This window comes from Crocuta crocuta, unplaced genomic scaffold, assembly GCF_008692635.1.
Source record: "Crocuta crocuta isolate KB4526 unplaced genomic scaffold, BGI_CrCroc_1.0 scaffold24, whole genome shotgun sequence".
NCBI lineage: Eukaryota > Metazoa > Chordata > Mammalia > Carnivora > Hyaenidae > Crocuta > Crocuta crocuta.
The window spans coordinates 4002393-4020995 of record NW_027530974.1 but is presented as its reverse complement, the minus strand read 5'-3'; the positions used below and the strand labels follow the sequence as shown (position 1 = coordinate 4020995).

Genomic DNA, 18603 nt, shown 5'->3' with positions numbered 1-18603 from the left:
ATAGGGGCATCTGGGTAGCTAGGTTGGTTAAGCATCCGACTTTGGCTCATGTCATGATCTCACGGTCCGTGGGTTCGAACCCCGTGTCGGGCTCTGTGCTGACAGCTCGGAGCCTGGAGCTGCTTCAGATTCTGTCTCCCTCTCTCTCTGACCCTCCCCTGCTCACACTGTCTCGCCCTCTCTCTCTCTAGAAAAAAAAAAAAAAAAAAAAACCTTGGGAAAAAAAAAAAAAGACTGTGACTTCTGTGACTTCTCCATCATGACACTAACCCCAGGTGTAATTTTACGTGGACTTTGTGATTACCCTAGTAATGTCTCCCTAACTAGTCTGCCCATAACCACAGGCTGTAGGAAGTCAAGGACTGTGCGTTTTTGCTCACCACTATTACCACAGCATCCAGGCCAGGCATAATGGGTACACCAGTATGTGGCAAATGACCCACATAAGTATGTGAGTCATATTTATGGTGGCTCCTCCCTTGTCTTCCAGGCACCTTGTGCAAAATCCTTCCATGTTAATTCCCTCATCGCTCTTGACCGTTTTTCACTAAGCTGTCATCTCCAGGACGTAGGGACCCAGTTCGAATCAACTTTGCTTCCTCAACGGTAACACACTATAAAAGCAAGAGAAATGTATGAGTGAATGCTGTATGTATGGGTAACTGCTTACTAACAAGTGTAAGTGAAAAGATTTCGATTAACTATCAGGGTGGCCATCTTTAGGGCCCAGCCAGCCACATAATTTTTTTTTCCTTCCTTCCTTTTGTGACATATCTAAATACAGAGAAATCTCAGAGAATTTTAAAAGAAGACTGTTTTCCCCAACCAGATTTATGTCTATAGCCTTTCTCTTTTCCCAGGAATTCACCTATTATATTTAAAAAGGTCTTCGTGCAAATGAAACCAGCTTGATTTCTTTCTCTCTGGGATCATCATAAGGTATGTGTAGGCAAACCAGCTACTAACAAGTAATCACACGGTAGTAGGACACTTGTTTTCCAAGCCGCCTCACCAAGCCTGGGGAAGACCACCTAACAGTGTAACAGCTGCAGCAGGAGCCCCACCTGGAGGAAGGCCCTCTCAGCCTCCCCTCCCGAGCCCACTGACAGCACAGCCTCACTGTCTGTGTCTCAGGTTTTAAATGCTCACGTGTCTGTGCTCCCACTAGTGGTCTGCCCATTCATATCCACGTGCCCACCACTGCTGAGGCCTCTCAAAGCCTCAAGCTGGGTCAACATACAGAGAACAGGTCCCAGCGTCTATCCCAAGCTAGGGCAGAGTGCTTCTCACCACAGGGTGAGGATCTTGGGTTTGGGGCCATTTCTTCCTACCTTCTGGCTGAACTCATGAGCTACGTCAGACAGGATTCACTCTTCTTTCCCAACACTCCTGCTCTTGCATCCGCAGCCATATACTTGCCGTGCCCTGAGACCTTCAGACTTGGTCTGTCCCCTGAAGGACAAGCAGGGAGGGGGGAGGGGCTCTATTACAGTGATACCATGTCAGTAGCAAAGTTGAAAAGTAGACTTGAGGGGCACCTGGGTGGCTAAGTTGGTAAAGCGTCTGACTTCAGCTCAGGTCATGATCTCACTGTTTATGGGTTCAAGCCCCATGTTGGTCTGTGCTGACAGCTTGGAGCCTGGAGGCTGCTTCAGATTCTGTGTCTCCCTCTCTCTCTGCCCTTCTCCCTCTCATGTTCTGTCTCTGTCTCTCAAAAATAAATAAATATTTTAAAATTTTGAAAAAAAAGTAGACTAAATTCAGGAAGCAAGATGTTTTGGACATATATTTTCTTAAAAGCCACTTCCTTTTCTTTCTAAAAACAAAAACACAAGGATAAATTATCCAAAATATTGAGACATCTCAGGTGATGAACAAAACTTGGTATGAGAAGAAAAGTCCATGTGAGAAGTAATCTGTCACTGGTAGTGATTGTGGACATATTTTCTTAAGATGCTACCATCTGTTTCACTGAGAAGAATTTTCAAAGGTCAGAAAAACCAGTGTAAGATAATAAGAGGAAAATAAGCCTCTTTGTTTCAATTAATTAAAAATAACCAAAATGCAAAAAACTGCTTCTTTTTCATAACCTCTACTTCTAACCTAGATAGTCGCCTACTGGCGATAATATTATTTCCACCATAATTAATTTTCAACCACAGTCACTTGGAAAACTTCATATTTTTTAGGCGTATAATTATTATCACAGAAGATTGTTTCCCTGGCATCGTTCTATCCCTAGGGAGTAAGAGGAAAGCCAGTGTTTATTTTTAGTGTGTCTTCCATTTTTTTTCCTCCTTTAAGGATGGAGCAAAGAGTGACTACCTTTTAGCACAGCCTGTTTTCATTTTGCAGTTCTTTTATATTTTTATTTGCCAACCTGAAGACAAGTATGTTCAGAATACTGGAACCTGAGGAAAGAGAATCTGGTTGATTTCTAGTCTCTAAATCTTTAACTGTGCAAGAGAATGGGCTAGGGACAGCAAGGTTAAAAACCAGCATTCTGTACACTCAGGGTCCTAATATCTCTGCAGTCCTGAGTATCTGACTCTATGATGGATTAGTGTGAATAAAAGAAAGCACAGTGTAGAGGCAGAAAACCTGAGTCAAGTGTTGGTGGAATAGACAGATGAAGTTAACAGAATTTGCCCTTGAAGGATTTGCTGCTTCCTACTGTATTTTGAGTCCTTGAAGACAAAATTCTTGTCATATTCATGGTTTTTTTCCTAAACCTCCCCTTCTACAACTTTGCCTATAGTAAAGACTCATAAAAAATGCAAGCAAGCCAGTAAGTTATTAAATGAAAATTCATGTGTGGAGGCTTCCTAATCTGTGAAGCACTTTCAAATTAAGGTGGTAGTAATATGGTTAGGAGTGTTTGAGTTTGTCTTACTTAGGTTGAAATAATTTCTTTTATGACCTTTAGGTCAAAATAATTTCTTTTATGACCTTGCTATGGATGAAGTGCTCTGTTATAATCCCATGTATTCCTGAGTCAGGTCAGTGCCATGTATCATTATTTTAGAGTATGTCACTTGTCCACCACCAACACTGTAGCTGCCTCGAGGCCTCCCATTCCTCCTTGATCCTGTGGACAGTAACTTTTTGACAAAGACATTGGCAAGTGACATATCCCCATGAGCCATGTTCATTCAATGAACAAGTATTTATTGAACTTCCACTATATACCAGGCATTCTCCTGGGCACTGGAGATACAGCAGAGAATAAAACTCAGAGTCCTGCATTCATGGAGTTTTCGTTCTAGTCAGATGCTGATGTAACAGAAGCCTTCCAACCCTTTGATAATTACATCCACTGGAGAGAATAGTCTCACACATGTCTGTTGTGCCAAAGTCTGCACTCTGCTGAGGCTTAGTTGCATTCCATGAGTCAGTCTCATTGGGAGAATTGATTTTATTCAAATTCTGATTAAAATAATGTTAATAAAATCAGTCCTTGCCACTGAGGCTGTTTACTGCCTCAGGGATATCTGTTCCATGTTCACACAGATCCCCCAGTGTTTAGGGGGAAAGAGGGAAAAGGGTGGGCTCCAGAGTGAATTAACATTGATTGATCAAGTGCTGTGTATCAAGCACTATAGATTATGTATTTTAATAAGCATTGTCCTGTTCAACATAGAATCACTGTGAAATAGGCATTGTTACTTTATTTTACAAATGCAATCATTATAATAGCTTTTTTTTTTACTTAAACATTTCTCATAGGCCAGATGCATGTTAGGCCCTGCCTTGCATTATCTCATTTAACCATCATGGAAACTCCATGAAGCAGATCCTTTTAATTTCCCCCAGTTTGCAAGTGAGGAAGCTGCAGCTCAAAGCAGTAAAGCAATATACCTAAAATTATACAGCAGATAAGGAGCGAAGGTAACACCTAAGTCCTCCAACACCAACACTTTTCCCCATGTTCCCTGTGGACTCAGGTTAGGATGCCTTCTCCACGTCCACCTGTCTCCACAGGAAGATGCAGCTCTTTATCTTCGGGAGGGCTTCTTTCTTTTTTTTTTTTTTTTTTTTTTTTTTTTTTTTTTTTTGGGGGGGTTTTTTTTTTTTTTTTTTTTTTTTTTTTTTAATGCTATATTTATTTTTGAGAGAGAGAGGGTGAGCAGGGTAGAGTCAGAGAGAGGGGGAGACACAGAATCCAGAGCAGGCTCCAGGCTCTGAGCTGTCAGCACAGCTGACATGGGGCTTGAACCCACCGTGAGATCGTGACCTGAGCCTAAGCCAGATGCTTAGCCAACTGAGCCACCTAGGAGCTCCTGGGTGGGCTTCTTTGCAGAAGAGGTAGACCAGTGGATTCTGGTGTACTGCCAAATAGATGCCTGTAAGCTCTCCGTGAAAACCCCTCCTGGGGAGCCATTGCCAACATCACAGAGCATCTCTTCCTGTATGTACTGTACTGCACTGCCCCTTGACTTCAAAGTACAGATCAGTAATTTTAATTCTCTACATAATTATTTTCATTTTCTTGGCCATCCTTTTTGTCTGTTGGCCTTGCCCACAAGGCTAAAACCCACACTGAATACAATTACTGAGGGCTCACAGTCCTGTCTGTGAGAATCCCCCCCAAAAAATCTTGACTTTGGAACTCCCCTCCAGCCCCAGGTTGGTGACCTCTTTGTGTGCTCCTTTTAAGACAGAGGATAAAACAGATGCTTAAAATTGTAATTTCACAGTTGATATTTTAATAGATGTTACCCCCCAACTGATATTTTGTTTTAGGTTCTTAAGTAAATATTTTATAATGTGTGTCTATACCCTAAGGCAATATTACCACAAAGGGTGCAGTTTTATAAACAGAAAATAAATTAACTTGGGTCCGTGCCACATTCTAAAAATATCAGTGGAGGGGCAGAAACAGTAGTAACGAAAAATAATATTTCTGCCAAGTAGTTGGGAGAGAAAAAAAAGAAAAGAAAAGGAAGATAGGAAGCAGGATTTTGTTGGGAAGAAACAGAATAATGAAGATGAGCAGAAAGAGTGGGCAAGGTCACTGTGCCGTAAGCAGTAGAAGATAGGACAGGCTAGCTTTGGCAGAGCTGTATGACCTATCTGAAGGGGACCTTTCCAAGAAAGAACTGTGGTGGGGCTGCACTGGTGGCTCTGTCCGTTAAACATCCGACTCTTGGTTTCCACTCAGATCATGACCTCACTGTGGTTTGATCCCCAGTCAGGCTCCATGCTGCCAGTGCCGAACCTGCTTGAGAGTCTCTGCCCCTCCCCTGCTCTCTCCCTTTCTCAAAATAAAGAAACTTAAAAAATTTTTTTTTTCTTAAAGAAAGATCTGTGGTGCTCTGAGTGTCATTTGGCACAAGGCCACATGGTCCCACTTACCGTAATGGAAGGAAACAGTTCTGGACCACAGGCCCTGGTTGCCTCCTGACTGGCGCAGAACTCGAGCTGTGGAGTGTGAGCAGCCCCTGCCATAATCGCCTTCCCTCCCGTATTTCTGTCTGCTCGTGCTCTTGTCACATGCCACGTCTGCATCTGTTACTCTCTGGGGACAGCAAGAATGGTGGCTGTGGCCTGTGTCAAAAGGACATTCTAGAACAGACAACCAGCTTCCACAGGAAAACGTCATTACTTCAAAAGAGCCAGCAGACAACCCTGTAGAAAAAAGACCAGTGTGGTTTGTGCTCTTAGGGATACAGATAATCCCCTGGTAGCCTGCTCATGGTAGGAATGGTCTACACATGCTTTCCACTGTCCCCTGCAACTTACTCATTTCATTGCCATCTGGCTTGGCAAATTCTTTCTGTTACTTTTTTGTCTTTGGCACATTTGCCATGATCATCAGCTTTCCTTCCCTCCCTGACACGCAGGACACCATCACCGCTGTCTCCCGGTCTCCTCCCCAGTTGTGACTCTTGTCCTCCTCTGCCTCTCTTCCTTCAATATGAGAGATCCCTTGTATCACATCTTGACCGTCTTGCACCCTCCCTAGATGTGCTTATCAGTTGTGGCTTCAATCCTGTGTGCTCTGATGATTCACCCTGGGTTTATCCTTTCCCCCAGCTTGCACATCCTTCTTTCTGAGGCCTTCCTTCACCTTCTGGGTATGCTACACGGAATTCTGCATCCCTTCCAGCAAATGTGGCCCTCCTGCACTCCCTCGCAGTGTCTGGATGTTCAGCTCTTAAGCTAGAAAGCACTTACTTTTTCTCCTTATTTTGCCCATAGTCAGTCTTGCCAAGTGGATTGTCTCTCACACATTCTCTTACCGGCAGAAACTTTCTGCCTCCACAGTGCTTGCCTTTGTTGGTCCTCATCATTTTTTGTCTGGATTTTATAAAAGCCTTCTACTGATCTCTGTGCCTCCAGGTCTTTGTGCTACCAGGCATCCTTCATATTGTTACCAGAATGTGTGTGTGTGTGTGTGTTTTAAGCTCATTTATTTATTTTGAGAGAGAGAGCACGAACATAGGAGGAGCAGAGAGAGGGAGAAGGAGAATCCCAAGTAGATTCTGCACTGTCAGCACAGAGCCCAACATGAGGCTCACTCCCACAACCCATGAGATCATGACCTGAGCCAAAATCAAGAGTGAGACACTCAACCAACTGAGCCACTGAGGTGCCCCTCATCAGACTAGGTTCCGATTGTGACACTCTCTAAAGTCATGCATTTAAAAGTAGCACCAAGAGTTAAAAGAAGCAGAATTCTTCCCTTAGGAGCCAAAATTTGTCAAGAAAATTTGACTAGGTAAACTTCCAATGAATAAATTCAGAATGAGAGCCCAGTAAATATAAGCCATAGTCTAGGACTATGAATAACTATGTCCAAGACATAATTATGTTTATCTATATGAAATATGTTGAGTTTGCTTGTAAAATTAAGGTATTCAAATTGATTCGTTTTCTGCTGCTAGAAAATTAAGAACTGACCCTCAGTCAAAATTTGCATTTGTGTCCTATCATGAAGAAGCTTTAGCAAAATAAATAGGATCATAAAATTAACATTTTATTGTTCTTCAAAGATCTGTATTCACTTCACTACTCTCACTGAATTATATTACCTTTAGTTATTTGTTTATTTAAGGAAAAAAGAACAAGTCTACTTGACTGAATAAAATATGGATTATTTACAGGCCCTCGGAATTTCTCTTACTTAAACGCTTAGGAATTTCTTAGTTGACTTAACGTATGTATCTTGTGCCAATATGAGTTTGGTTAATCAATGAATAATGTGTCTTTACATTCAAATTCTCTAATAACAAAAATTTCTTTTTTAACATGAATATACAATTACCCTACAGAACTCGTCTTGAATGACAGTAGCTTCTCTTAATACTGCTACATCTTGCCGTATTGTGATTAAATGAAATTTCCTTGGGCTAGCCTGAGAACCTTACTTCTTTTAGCATTGTTGTTCCAAATTCTCAATTAATAAATTAAAAATTTGCAAACTCATCTTTTCTCAAGTAAACTGAAAACAAGCTGCATTTAATTTTCTTCCTAATTTATTCCAATGTGTTTTTAACTAGTAAATCAGGATTGTATGTGTGTCTTAAGTGAGAAAATTGGGGAAATAAGGATAGGAAAACTGAAATGAGACCTGGGACGATATTAACAAGCAAAATGCGTGCTGTGAAGACAAAATATTTGGCAGCCAGGAGCACAGCCTCAGGTCTGGCTCTGAGCTTCCCAGCAGCCTATGCAAAGAGAAAACCGTTAATGGTTACTTGAACCAGATGTCTGAGATATACAAGCAGCCAGCTGCTTAGAAATACAACTCGTCCTGACACGAAATCTCAAGAGATTGCTCTCCTGAAGGGCAACATCCTTAACAGAAATACAACCAGTTTGAAAGGGCAGTCTCCTGGCATCTCATAATGCGGGCTAACAGCCCCAGACCAGCACTCCTCAAGGGACCCAAGATGGCAGGACTCTGGCACAACCCACAGGTAGAATTGAGTATCTAGAGGAATAGAAGGCTTGCCTTTTAGTCAACCCTACATAAATAGTATCTATTTCAGTCGGAGCCTTGATGTGCTTTGAACAGCAGTGAGTAAAATTATACTCCCACCAGAAATCTAAACTGAGTAGTAAGCGAAAGCTTTACCTTTACCTTGAGGGATTGGCCATAGACAGACTGACCAAAGACCTTTTCTAAGAGCTTTGGACCCACTCCAGTTCTGTACCTTCAAGGTTTTTTTAAGGGGCTGCTATGGTGGACCGTCTTTTTTAAACAAAGTAACTTTCAGATGAGACATTCAAATAAATTCGTTATAAAATGAACCCCTACATAACTAAGTTGGTTTATTCTCTAGGGTAGTTTTGAGCTATAAACCACTTAACATATACCAAAAATTAAGACTTCGGTTTCAGAAAATTTTATCTAGGGATGATTTTTAAAAATAATATTTGGGCTCAAAGCCATTGTCTCTTAAGACCACTCTCCATGTCTTAAAACCTCTCTGTGGGGACGCCTGGGTAGCTCAGTCAGTTAAGAGTCCGACTCTTGATATCCTCTTAGCTCAGGTCATGATTTCACAGTTTGTGGGATCAAGCCCTGCGTCCAGCCCTGGGGATTCTCTCTTTCCCCATTTCTCTCTCTCCAAGCCCTGGGGATTCTCTCTTTCCCCATTTCTCTCTCTCCAAATAAATAAATAAATAAATGTAAAACAAACAAACAAACAAAAAAACCTCTCTTGCATTCATGCTCAGGGAGAGATATTTTAGTCCCTCCTTATCTGTGGTGGGGGGACACATGTCAGTACCCCCTAGTGGCTGCCTGAAGCCACAGATAGTACAGAACCCTATAGTATATTACTAAGTTTTTTCCTATACATACATACCTTTGATAAAGCTTAACCTATACATTAGGCACAGCAAGAGATTAACAACAACAACTAATAATAAAATAGAACGGTTATGACCATATGCATCACAGAAGGTATGTGAATGTGGTATCTCTCTCCCAAAATACTGTACTGTAATACTCCCCCTTTCTCTTGTGATGATGTGAGATGATAAATTGCCTACCGGAGGAGATAAAAGTGAGATCAATGACCTAGTCTTACGAGGTAGTGTTGACCTTCAGAAGATACGTCAGAAGGAGGATCACCTTCAGGACTGTGGTTGACCAAAGGTGACTGAAAACACAGGAAGCAAAACACAGATAAGGAGAGACTACACCGTACTTGTTCTTTTCGAGTGATCATGGTTTTGTTGACCTAGAGTTTCCCTCAGAAGAATGGAGTTTAGCATCGAGCATGGTGATAACATTTTTTTCTTGCTCAAAGCCAAATATAGTAATCTGTGTATTCTTAATCTCTAAACGAGTAAGAACACTTTAAATTTTCAAAGTTTTTCAGTGGCAGTCAGTCAGCGAACACGCTTTTTTTTCTGATGAAACTACTTTGTAACCAAGGAAAGCGTGGACACAGAGATGAAAGAACAGGCCTTAAACCATGCACTGAAGACTAACACAACCAGATTATTTTTCTGTCTCAAGTATTCTATTTTTTTTTTTAATTTTTTTTTATTTATTTCTAGGAGAGAGAGAGAGAGAGAGACAGCGTGAGCAGGGGAGGGTCAGAGAGAGAGGGAGTCACAGACTGAAGCAGGCTCCAGGCTCTGAGCTGGCAGTCAGCACAGAGCCCGACGCGGGGCTCGAACCCACGAACCGCGAGATCATGACCTAAGCGAAAGTCGGACGCTTAACCGACTAAGCCACCCAGGCGCCCCTGTCTCAAGTATTCTAAAGTAACTTAACTCCACATATTTGATGTTGTTGCAGGAAAAGAATTGTGATGATGTGTTCATATTATTCTTGATTTAGGAAATGTTAAAGTGTAATGTGCAATCATTGGAGATATATGTGAGTTATTTCCAGAACTATCTAGCATTGATACTTTGCTATAATAATTACTAAATAATAGTGAGGAAAATATATAAACATGTAGTTAGTAGTTGAAATAGACATATTATCTAGAATTGCTTTTTAAGTTAAAAAAAATATGGGGTGCCTGGGTGGTTCAGTCAGTCAACTGTACAACTCAAGCTCAGGTCATGATCTCACTGTTCATAGGTTCAAGTCCCTCAGCTCAGAGCCTGGAGCCTGCAGCCTGCTTCGGATTCTGTGTCCCCCTCTCTGCACCTCCCCTGCTTGCACTTGGTCTCTCTCTCTCTCTCTCTGAAAAATAAATAAAACAATAATAATGAGTATTAGTTTAGTCTATTCTCTGTAAAATTATGGCTAAACATAAGTGAATTTTTATTCCTTTTGGTTTAGAAATCTTACATTTACCATTGGGTCACGGGGTTTTGTGCAAGTTTTTGGTTTTTTGTTTTCTAATTAAATAAAAACATCCAATTCAATAGTAGTTATAGAGCAGCTACTATGAGCAAAGCATAGGGTGGCCTGTGGGGAATTAAAATGAACAGGGTTAGGACCCTGTGTTGAAGAGATGAAGAACCTGGTGGGGTGGACATACTCTCTGTAAACCCTAGGGGACGAGGCAGTATAATGGGGGTACCCAGATGGACTAGAAACAAAGTTCAGAGTCCAGGATGGTACGTGGGAGTGAAACGGCCATGAAGCGGTAGGGCACGGGGGTTGGATGTGGTCACTAGTGGGAACTAAATTTTGCTTGCACGCTATATAATACTAACACTACAACTTCACTGCTAACATACTTTGTTTCTCCCTTAATCTAGCAGCTAAATCTTATCAGAGGAATTCCATCGCATGTTCAGAGACCCATGCTTTAAAAAAGTAGTCTTTTTCCCTCTCTTCTCCCTCCTAAACTTTTCTATTCTTCCATATTTTCCTCTTTCCTTTTCCATACTTTTTCCCAGTCATTCAGAAGTAAGGAATTCTGAATTGTAAATTTATTATTGGCCTCCCTTTGTGGAATGGCTGGTCCATGCTGGGGAAATTCTGTTCATCCTTCAGCTTCCACAGACAGACTTCCCAAACCCTTAGGCCAAGTTACTCCCTCCTTTCTCTCTATTCTCAGAGCAGTGTGTATATATATTCCTGGTATAGTAATTTGTAGTGTGTGCCTGATACTGTGAGCCTTGTAAAGCCTTGGCCCATTTCCATTTGAACCTTTAATCCCTAACACTACCAGCTGCCTAAATGGATGAGTGTATGAGGGAACAAAACACATGAGCCAGTGACTTTCCTTTGACTAGTAAATGCATCTTGCATTTTGATACTCTTCCCTACATCTCAGGGCTATTGGTTACAAACAAAATAAATATTTTTGAATAATGGTGAAGATTCCCTAAAAACTGATACTTCACATATAAAGGCAATACTAAATTTAGTTGTCTTAAATAACCATGAAAGCTTTTACTTTGTTCTTTTTTTTAACATCATGATAGAAAGATAACATAGTACAGGCAGTTTTACGAAGTAGGCCTTGAAACTGGAGTCAGATGTTTTTACCACCCTCTTTTTAAGCAAAGAAAGGTGGTTAGTCACAGTGGAGAAGTAAGGGGACAAGCTGGGGAAAGAGCTGTAGAATCACAGCCTGATCAGAGATACTCAGGCAAGACCAGGTTCCACATCCATGAACGCATCAGCATCTTCTCCAGCTAGAACTGCCCAGGTCCTGAGCTGTCACACAGACCACTGTAGTGGAAGAAAAGCATGAGTACTCTTATGTTCTGTGCTTGGAACCTGCAAATTAAACTGTGAGAAGATTAACTGGAGGCAAAGCATACGCATTTTATTTCCTGTTAATGTTTTTATAGGGCATGTGGAGAGGTACATAGAAAAATGAAGCCCACCCAAAAAGCAGTTAGACTTGGGGACTCCTATGCCTTTTTTACAAAAGGTGGAGAAGTGACTAGGTAAAGAAAAGGATTGGAGTTTTTAGGGGTAGTATACTGGAGGAAAGTGACTAGGAAATCAATGGGGGAAACTAATGGAACATAAGGGTTGTTTTAGTATGGTTTGTGCAGACTTTTCTTGGTGTAGACTCTTGTCTCCAGTGATAAGAATGTTCCCTTTCTCCTGGTACTGGGAGGACACCTTTCTCATGGGAAATGTATGCCCAGCTTTTTAGGCAGAAAGGACAGAGGGCCCTTCCTGCATCTGCTGTTCTTTCTCAATTGCCTGCCGCTCAAAATAACCAAATACCAAAGTGGCATATTTGGGGGCAGAATGTCCTGCCCCCTTTTATTATTGTGATCTAACTGTGGACTGGTGTGAGATCTGTGCAGCGGGGGACATCTGGCGAGAAGGGGTTGGGGGTCTCTGTTGAAGATCTCTGCTGTGACTAATGGCATTCACACACCTAGTCAGCTGATGCCCTTAGGCTGTGTGGCTAGATGGTTAAAGGAGACACAAGTACCAAGGCTGTGCCTGGAGTATAGTCAGTGTGCTGGCCCAGTTGGCTGTTGTGAGAGAAGAGTTTGAGGTTGGTCATGATGCTCTGTGTGTAGCCTTTAATGACTGAGCAAGACTTGCAGAGAGGAACTGTTGTCACAGGGTCTGGGACCGGCCCCATTCAGCCTCCAGCTCCTGAACCTTAAAGGGGCAGCCTCAATAGAAGTTTTATCCAGATCAGCGTTTCCCAAAATGTAATGGGTATTATTGGGAGTGGTAAGAGGTATTGTGAATGAATCCAAGTGCCTAACTCTGTCTTCCCATGTTTCCAGGTTTCTTTACTGTTTTAATGTGCAAATATTCATTGTTAACTCTCCCCAAGGGAGTGCTGGTATTTTTCAGATAACACATGCTGGGAAATGCTGTCAGATTGATTTTCACCTGCTTTAGGCTCTTGAAAGCACACCTAGGCAATTGGAAGGTCCTCTTCAAATCTGCCAGATCACTCATTTTCTGGGTCTGGTATGGTTGATCATGTACATGAGAGCTCCTTGTTTCTAAGAAACATGTTTGCAAAAAAAAAAGAAATTGCAGCGAGGAAAGCTTCCCAACTGAACCTCAGTGTATTAAACAGAGGCTCAGAGGATGAGGCCTCTCTTTTTCTGTTCATCCACTGATGCTGGTTCTCTGTAAATACAGTTTATCATACCTGTGTGGCTTTTAATGCAAGGTGGACAATTTAAAAATTTTAGTAGATAGTTAAAGAAGATGGAACTCATTTAAGTTTGTATGCCCTATATTAAAGTGATTACTTGATACCCACTGTGAACGTGCCGTTTATTGATTCTAAGCTAGGGTTATTAGATCGTGGAATTGGAAACAATACTGAGGCCAAATGCTCTGAGCATTTATGTATATTGAAAAATCGGCGTTAGATTTAGGCCACGTAATAAAAGTTTCATGCAACTCAAAACCAAAGTGTGTTGCAGATTTCTGGTCCCTTGAGTTCTCAGTGCTAAAATATAGAAGTGGTGGGGAGAAAAGTCCTTCATATTTTACCAGTTAGACCTGGTAGCTACACAGTTGTGGTGAGCCATCCACAGCAGCAGTTGCTAGGACTTTGAACTTAAGCAGTTAGAAGAATATCAAATTTCAAAGGAAAAAGCCCAGTGACATATAGTGAAGGGCTTTATTTAAGCAATGTGGTACATTCCTCTCCTGCACTTCTTTACATTTCTGTAACGTATCCTGGCTCCTGTCAGTGTAATGGCATTTAATTGCCTTCTTTAGAATACCATGCCTTACTAACCACAGACTTAACCATGGACTAAGTGTCCAGAAAGTGTCACCACCTTTGAGAATCCTCTGTATCCCAAGAGAGTTGCCAAGACTTGACTTTGGACAGGAGCTATAGGTAGTAACCAAGACATGGAAGGTTTCAGAGACAGCCTGGGGCCAGGTTCCTTTAGCCACAGCAAGCCCTGAAGGAAGAGATGTAGTCTGTCCACAACGAAAGATGCCTGTCGCCAGTCCTACAGCAGAATGAGGAGAATTAGGTTTATATGAATCATCAGAATTTATTCTGAGACTACATTTGTGGTTTGACGTACCATGTGTTTTAGTTTTTATCGTTGTTTTGGCCAATAAATGCCAAATGTCATTGTAATATTATTTAGCCAGTATTAATACGAACAACTAGTATGAAAATCAGCTACCAAATTTGGAAATGCAAATGTTTACTCAATTTTCTTCAGCCTTCAATTTCTTTAAAATAAAATAAAATCCTAACACAAACACCTACTAGATGATTCATAGAGATGTTATGGAAATAAATTATGTAATGCGTGGAGATATTTTGACCTACTTGGAAAAAAGATATAATAGCAGGTTATTTGTATTATAGATGGACAAGCAAACAAACTTTGTTTCAAAGCAATACTGTACCTAGACCAAAATAGCCATCCCTTTATTATAGTTCTGTATTCCATGCCTCCTGCTGCTTATGACATCCCAGGAGACATAGAGGTTAATTGCATTTTTAAATTCATAGAATTTTAGACTAGACTAGACTTTAGAGATGCCTCTTCTCTATGAAAAGCAAAATTAAAGCTCTCCAAAGGGAGAAAGGGCTACCAGATTTTGTCAGTAAATCTAGGACTATGATTAATGTTTTCATTTGCATAAATTTACATATAACTTTCAGAACTCTTTAACTCCAAATAAGCAAAGTAAAGTTAGGCTAATGGGCTCCTTTGCCCTGGATTCAAGCCAGTATTCAGGGATTGAGGGAACTGAGACCCAGCCTGTCTCTTCCTATCCTTTCCAAAGCCCAGACACTCAGTGGAAGCTCAGGAGGATTTTGACTGTACTTTGCAGCTGTGATTCCAGGGCCTGACACCTTTTATTTTATCTCCTGGTTTCTAGTTTTCTCATGGATGGGTATGGGTACTATATACCTGGTACATGTTTATATAGATTTTTCTTTACTTCTAAATAACTCAGCAAATATTCTATTTCCTATATTGTAGAAAGGAGGAGGGGAGAATCACTCTGGTTTGGTTTTTCTGGTTGGTTTGTTTTTTGCTATGTAAATTATCCTTAATAATACACTGAGCACACGCTAGGTGACTTATCTGTATTCCCTCTTGTCTTTCCTTCTTTGCTCATTTATTGTTGCTGGTGACTGATGAAAGGAGGAACAAATAAAACAAAAGACATTTTATTTGGCTTTTTTTAGCAGCACGGATAGGATATTTTAATGAAGACATTTGAGTTTAATGACCAAGACTTGTCCCTTTTTCCTGCTTACCCCCCTTCCCGCCAAAAAAGGAAAATCCAGGATTAATTGAATTTTCTACTGTGGATAATTATTTTCCATAAATTTTAAGTCATCTAAAGGTCATGTCTTAAACTGGCTAGTTCACGGTATAATTTAAAATAATCTTTTAAATTGTATCCTGTAGCCTGACTTTTATTATCCCTTACTACATAATGAAAACTTGAACTTGCCTTTTTGGTATTAGGTCAAGCTCATTTCTGGTAGATGCAGGGAGAAACAGAGCCAGAAAAACCCTGTCCCAGCACACGAAGCCCTTATGTCACAGTGATGCTTTAAAATAAACCCAGCCAATTCATAGGAAGAGGATCTGTGGGTGTGAGGACAATGAATACTTGAGTATTACCTTGTTTTTCTCCTAACAAGAGTAGTTGCTGGACCTATTCATCTTTCAGTCCAGAAGCATGTGAAGAATGGACCATGCATCTGAGCCTCAGCCAGTAGCCCTTGGATCCAGCTAGCAGGGAACTGCACTGTCTAAATAACCCTGTCTAAAACCAAATAAAAGAGAAGCCAGGACCTCCCCATTACTTGATCTGTATGCCTTACTGCAGAAAGCTAGACCACATTTGTAGAGGTGGCCTTTACTTTGATAAATTGGTTTACATTTTGAAAAATCTTCTTTGCAACAAAATGTCAGTGGCTGTAAGGAAGGATCCAAGTGATAATTACAAGTTCAATTTTGACGAATTATGGGTTAAAGATATTAAATGTTTTTAAGCACCGAAAAGGAAACCTGGACAGAATGCTTCTAAAGTTTTCCTCAAGGGCCTGAGGAGAACATCTGCTACAGGATGGGGTTCCTTTCTTTCTATTATTTTATTAGGTATTTTTTTTAAAGAGACTCTTTAAAAATTTCCCCATAGGGGCACGTGGCTAGCTCAGTCAGAAGAGCATGGGGCTCATGGGGCACCTGAGTGGCTCAGTGGGTTAAGCATCCGACTTTGGCTCAGGTCACAATCTCATGATTTATGAGTTCAAGCCCCGCATGGGGCTCTCTGTCAACTCAGAGTCAACTAGGTGCTCTGTCTCCATCTCTCTCTGCCTCTCCCCCACTCACGCATTCCATTTCTCTCTCTCTCTTTCAAAAATAAACTTTTTTTTTTTAAAGGAGCTTGGGCCTCTCGATCTCAGGGTTGTGAGTACAAGTCCCATGTGGGGAATAGAGATTACATAAATAAATAAAACCTAAAAAAAAATTCTCCACGGAAACTTACCTAAAATCTACAGTTAAACAAATATGTTTTGAAGTGATTCATTAAATATATTTTTACTCATTTGTACGTAATTATCCTGTTTATTACTTTAATGGATATAGTCCATTAATTTACCATAATTTCTTTGTTCATTATCAGACATTTAGATTAGGTCTTAAACCCCACAAAGGGGGCTAAGCAGGATGAAAGTCTAAATTCTAAGAACTGGGGTTTTCAGAAGTTCATCCATGGAGGAAGAAATTCCTAGCATCACCTCCTTTAAGCCCTGGAAAGTTTTTCTCTCTCACTCTCTCTGTCTCACCCTTCATTTAGTCTCTTCTGTCAAACCTGCATGTATGGATTTCCTCAAATATCTGTCTTTTCCATAAATAGACCTGGACTAACTACACTGGAAAAGGACCACCGTGTTTGGCAAATTGGTACCACCTTTCTGGATGTTTCCAACCTCAGCTGGCCCCTTCGCGTTCTTTGGCAAATTCTAGAGTCTGGGCATGCTCTCAACTTCTGAAAGGATTCTTTTAAACTGCTCCTTCAACCTTCCAATCTTCCTCACTCTTTTTTTTCTCATAATTTTGTTTTCTGATGTATACCCCAGAAGCCAAAACATGAAAGAATAAACTCATTTGTCTTAACTAATACCACTGATGTTTTTTCGTGTTTAATTTGTTTGACATGTTTTTAAAATACCTTGTTTCCTCATCTGTTTTCTCATGGGATACTGTTTTACCTTTCTAAAATGTTAAGAAACATTGTTAATTTATTAAGCTCTGCTTTTATTTTATTACTAATAGGGCTATGTAAGCCATTAATTTTCATCTAAGAACAGTTTTGACTACATTCCAAAAATTCTCTGCATAATCTTTGTCATTATTTTTAAAATACTGTTATTACATAATGAATTTTTTTCTAGGCTCAATTATTATTTATGAGTGTGTTTCCAAGAATTTAGGGGTTTTCCTCTATACATTTACTAATTTGTGACCGGTAAGTTTATGCTGATGTTTTCCTTGCTAAAGTTACTAATAACATCCTAACTGCTAAATTCATTGAGGCTCTTTTCAGCCTTTGTCTTACCCTTTGTAGGACCTGTGACAGTCTTCTTTACTCTCCACTTGTAACATATCTCTTCTTGCTTCCTGTCTTTTCTGCCTCTACTCTGATCCCCTGTGCCTGCTCTTAAATATTTACTGTATCTCCAGGGCTCTGTCCAGGGCTGGCTTCTCTTGCCATCCTACTGCTTTCCTCTCAGCAATCACATCTACTTCCATGGTGTGGCTCTCCTTTCTCAAAGATTTTCAAGTTTATTGCCAGCCTGGATCTTCTCACCAGAGATCCAAAACCCAATCTCTTCTCCCACAAATTGAGCCTTCTCTAATGCAGATTCTTCTTTATTGTAGTATATTACTGATTTTATGGTGTCATTAGGAACTTAAAAAATTATGAGGAAATAATTCTGATTGTAACAATTTAGAGAGCATAAACCCCAATAACCAAAAGTAATTACTGTTAATATGCTATTATATTTTCTTCTAGTTTTCTATGCCTATATATTCCAGAATCTAGGTCATTCTGAGTATACAGTTACACCTTTCATTTTAAAAAACATACCCTTAGGGCACCTGTTTAGATCAGTCAGTTAAACATCTGATTCTCGGTTTTAGCTCAGATCATGATCTCACAGTTTTGTGGGTTCAAGCCCCACATTGGGCTGTGTGCTGACAGTGCAGAGCCTGCTTGAGATTCTCTCTCTCTGCCCCTCCCTTACTCACACTGTCTCTGTTCTCTCAAGATAAACAAACTTGGAAAAAAAATTTTTTAAACGTACTCTTAATGAGGGGCGCCTGGGTGGCTTAGTCGGTTAAGCATCCAACTTTTGCTTAGGTCATGATCCCGCGGTTCGTGGGTTCGAGCCCCGCGTCGGGCCCTGTGCTGACTGCCAGCTCGGAGCCTGGAGCCTGTTTCAGAGTCTGTGACTCCCTCTCTCTCTGACCCTCCCCTGCTCACGCTGTCTCTCTCTCCTAGAAATAAATAAAACATTAAAAAAAAAAAGTACTCTTAATGAATGTAAAGTTAAGATCCCTATTGAACACCTTCCACTAAAATAAATTCCAGAAAGAGTGAAACAAAAAATTAATCCATGAAAGTTCTCAAGAATACATGGATCAGTGTTTTGTGGGTTTTTTTTTTTTTTGTGGTCTCACAGTAGAGAAGGATAATTAAACCAAAAGCCATAACATAAAAATTGATAC

At 40.6% G+C, this 18603-nt stretch overlaps 1 protein-coding gene and 2 long non-coding RNA genes across 8 annotated transcripts in view; all 3 read right to left on the bottom strand.

The window, feature by feature from the left end:
• FARS2 (phenylalanyl-tRNA synthetase 2, mitochondrial) overlaps positions 1-18603 on the bottom strand; it is a 608095-nt gene that overhangs the window by 537237 nt on the left and 52255 nt on the right. The window lies entirely within an intron of this gene.
• On the bottom strand, positions 220-5440 carry LOC144236423 (uncharacterized). The gene is made up of 3 exons (XR_013336536.1): positions 5356-5440; positions 1332-1452; positions 220-614 (listed from the first exon to the last, which is right to left on the bottom strand). It is a non-coding gene; the product is annotated as an uncharacterized LOC144236423 (long non-coding RNA).
• On the bottom strand, positions 11302-18365 carry LOC144236422 (uncharacterized). Of its 2 annotated transcripts, none has more exons than XR_013336534.1 (3): positions 18180-18365; positions 13654-13833; positions 11302-11602 (listed from the first exon to the last, which is right to left on the bottom strand). It is a non-coding gene; the product is annotated as an uncharacterized LOC144236422 (long non-coding RNA). The 2 variants fall into 2 exon arrangements; XR_013336535.1 differs by lacking the exon at positions 18180-18365 and adding an exon at positions 12768-12858 and having other exon boundaries at positions 13654-14408.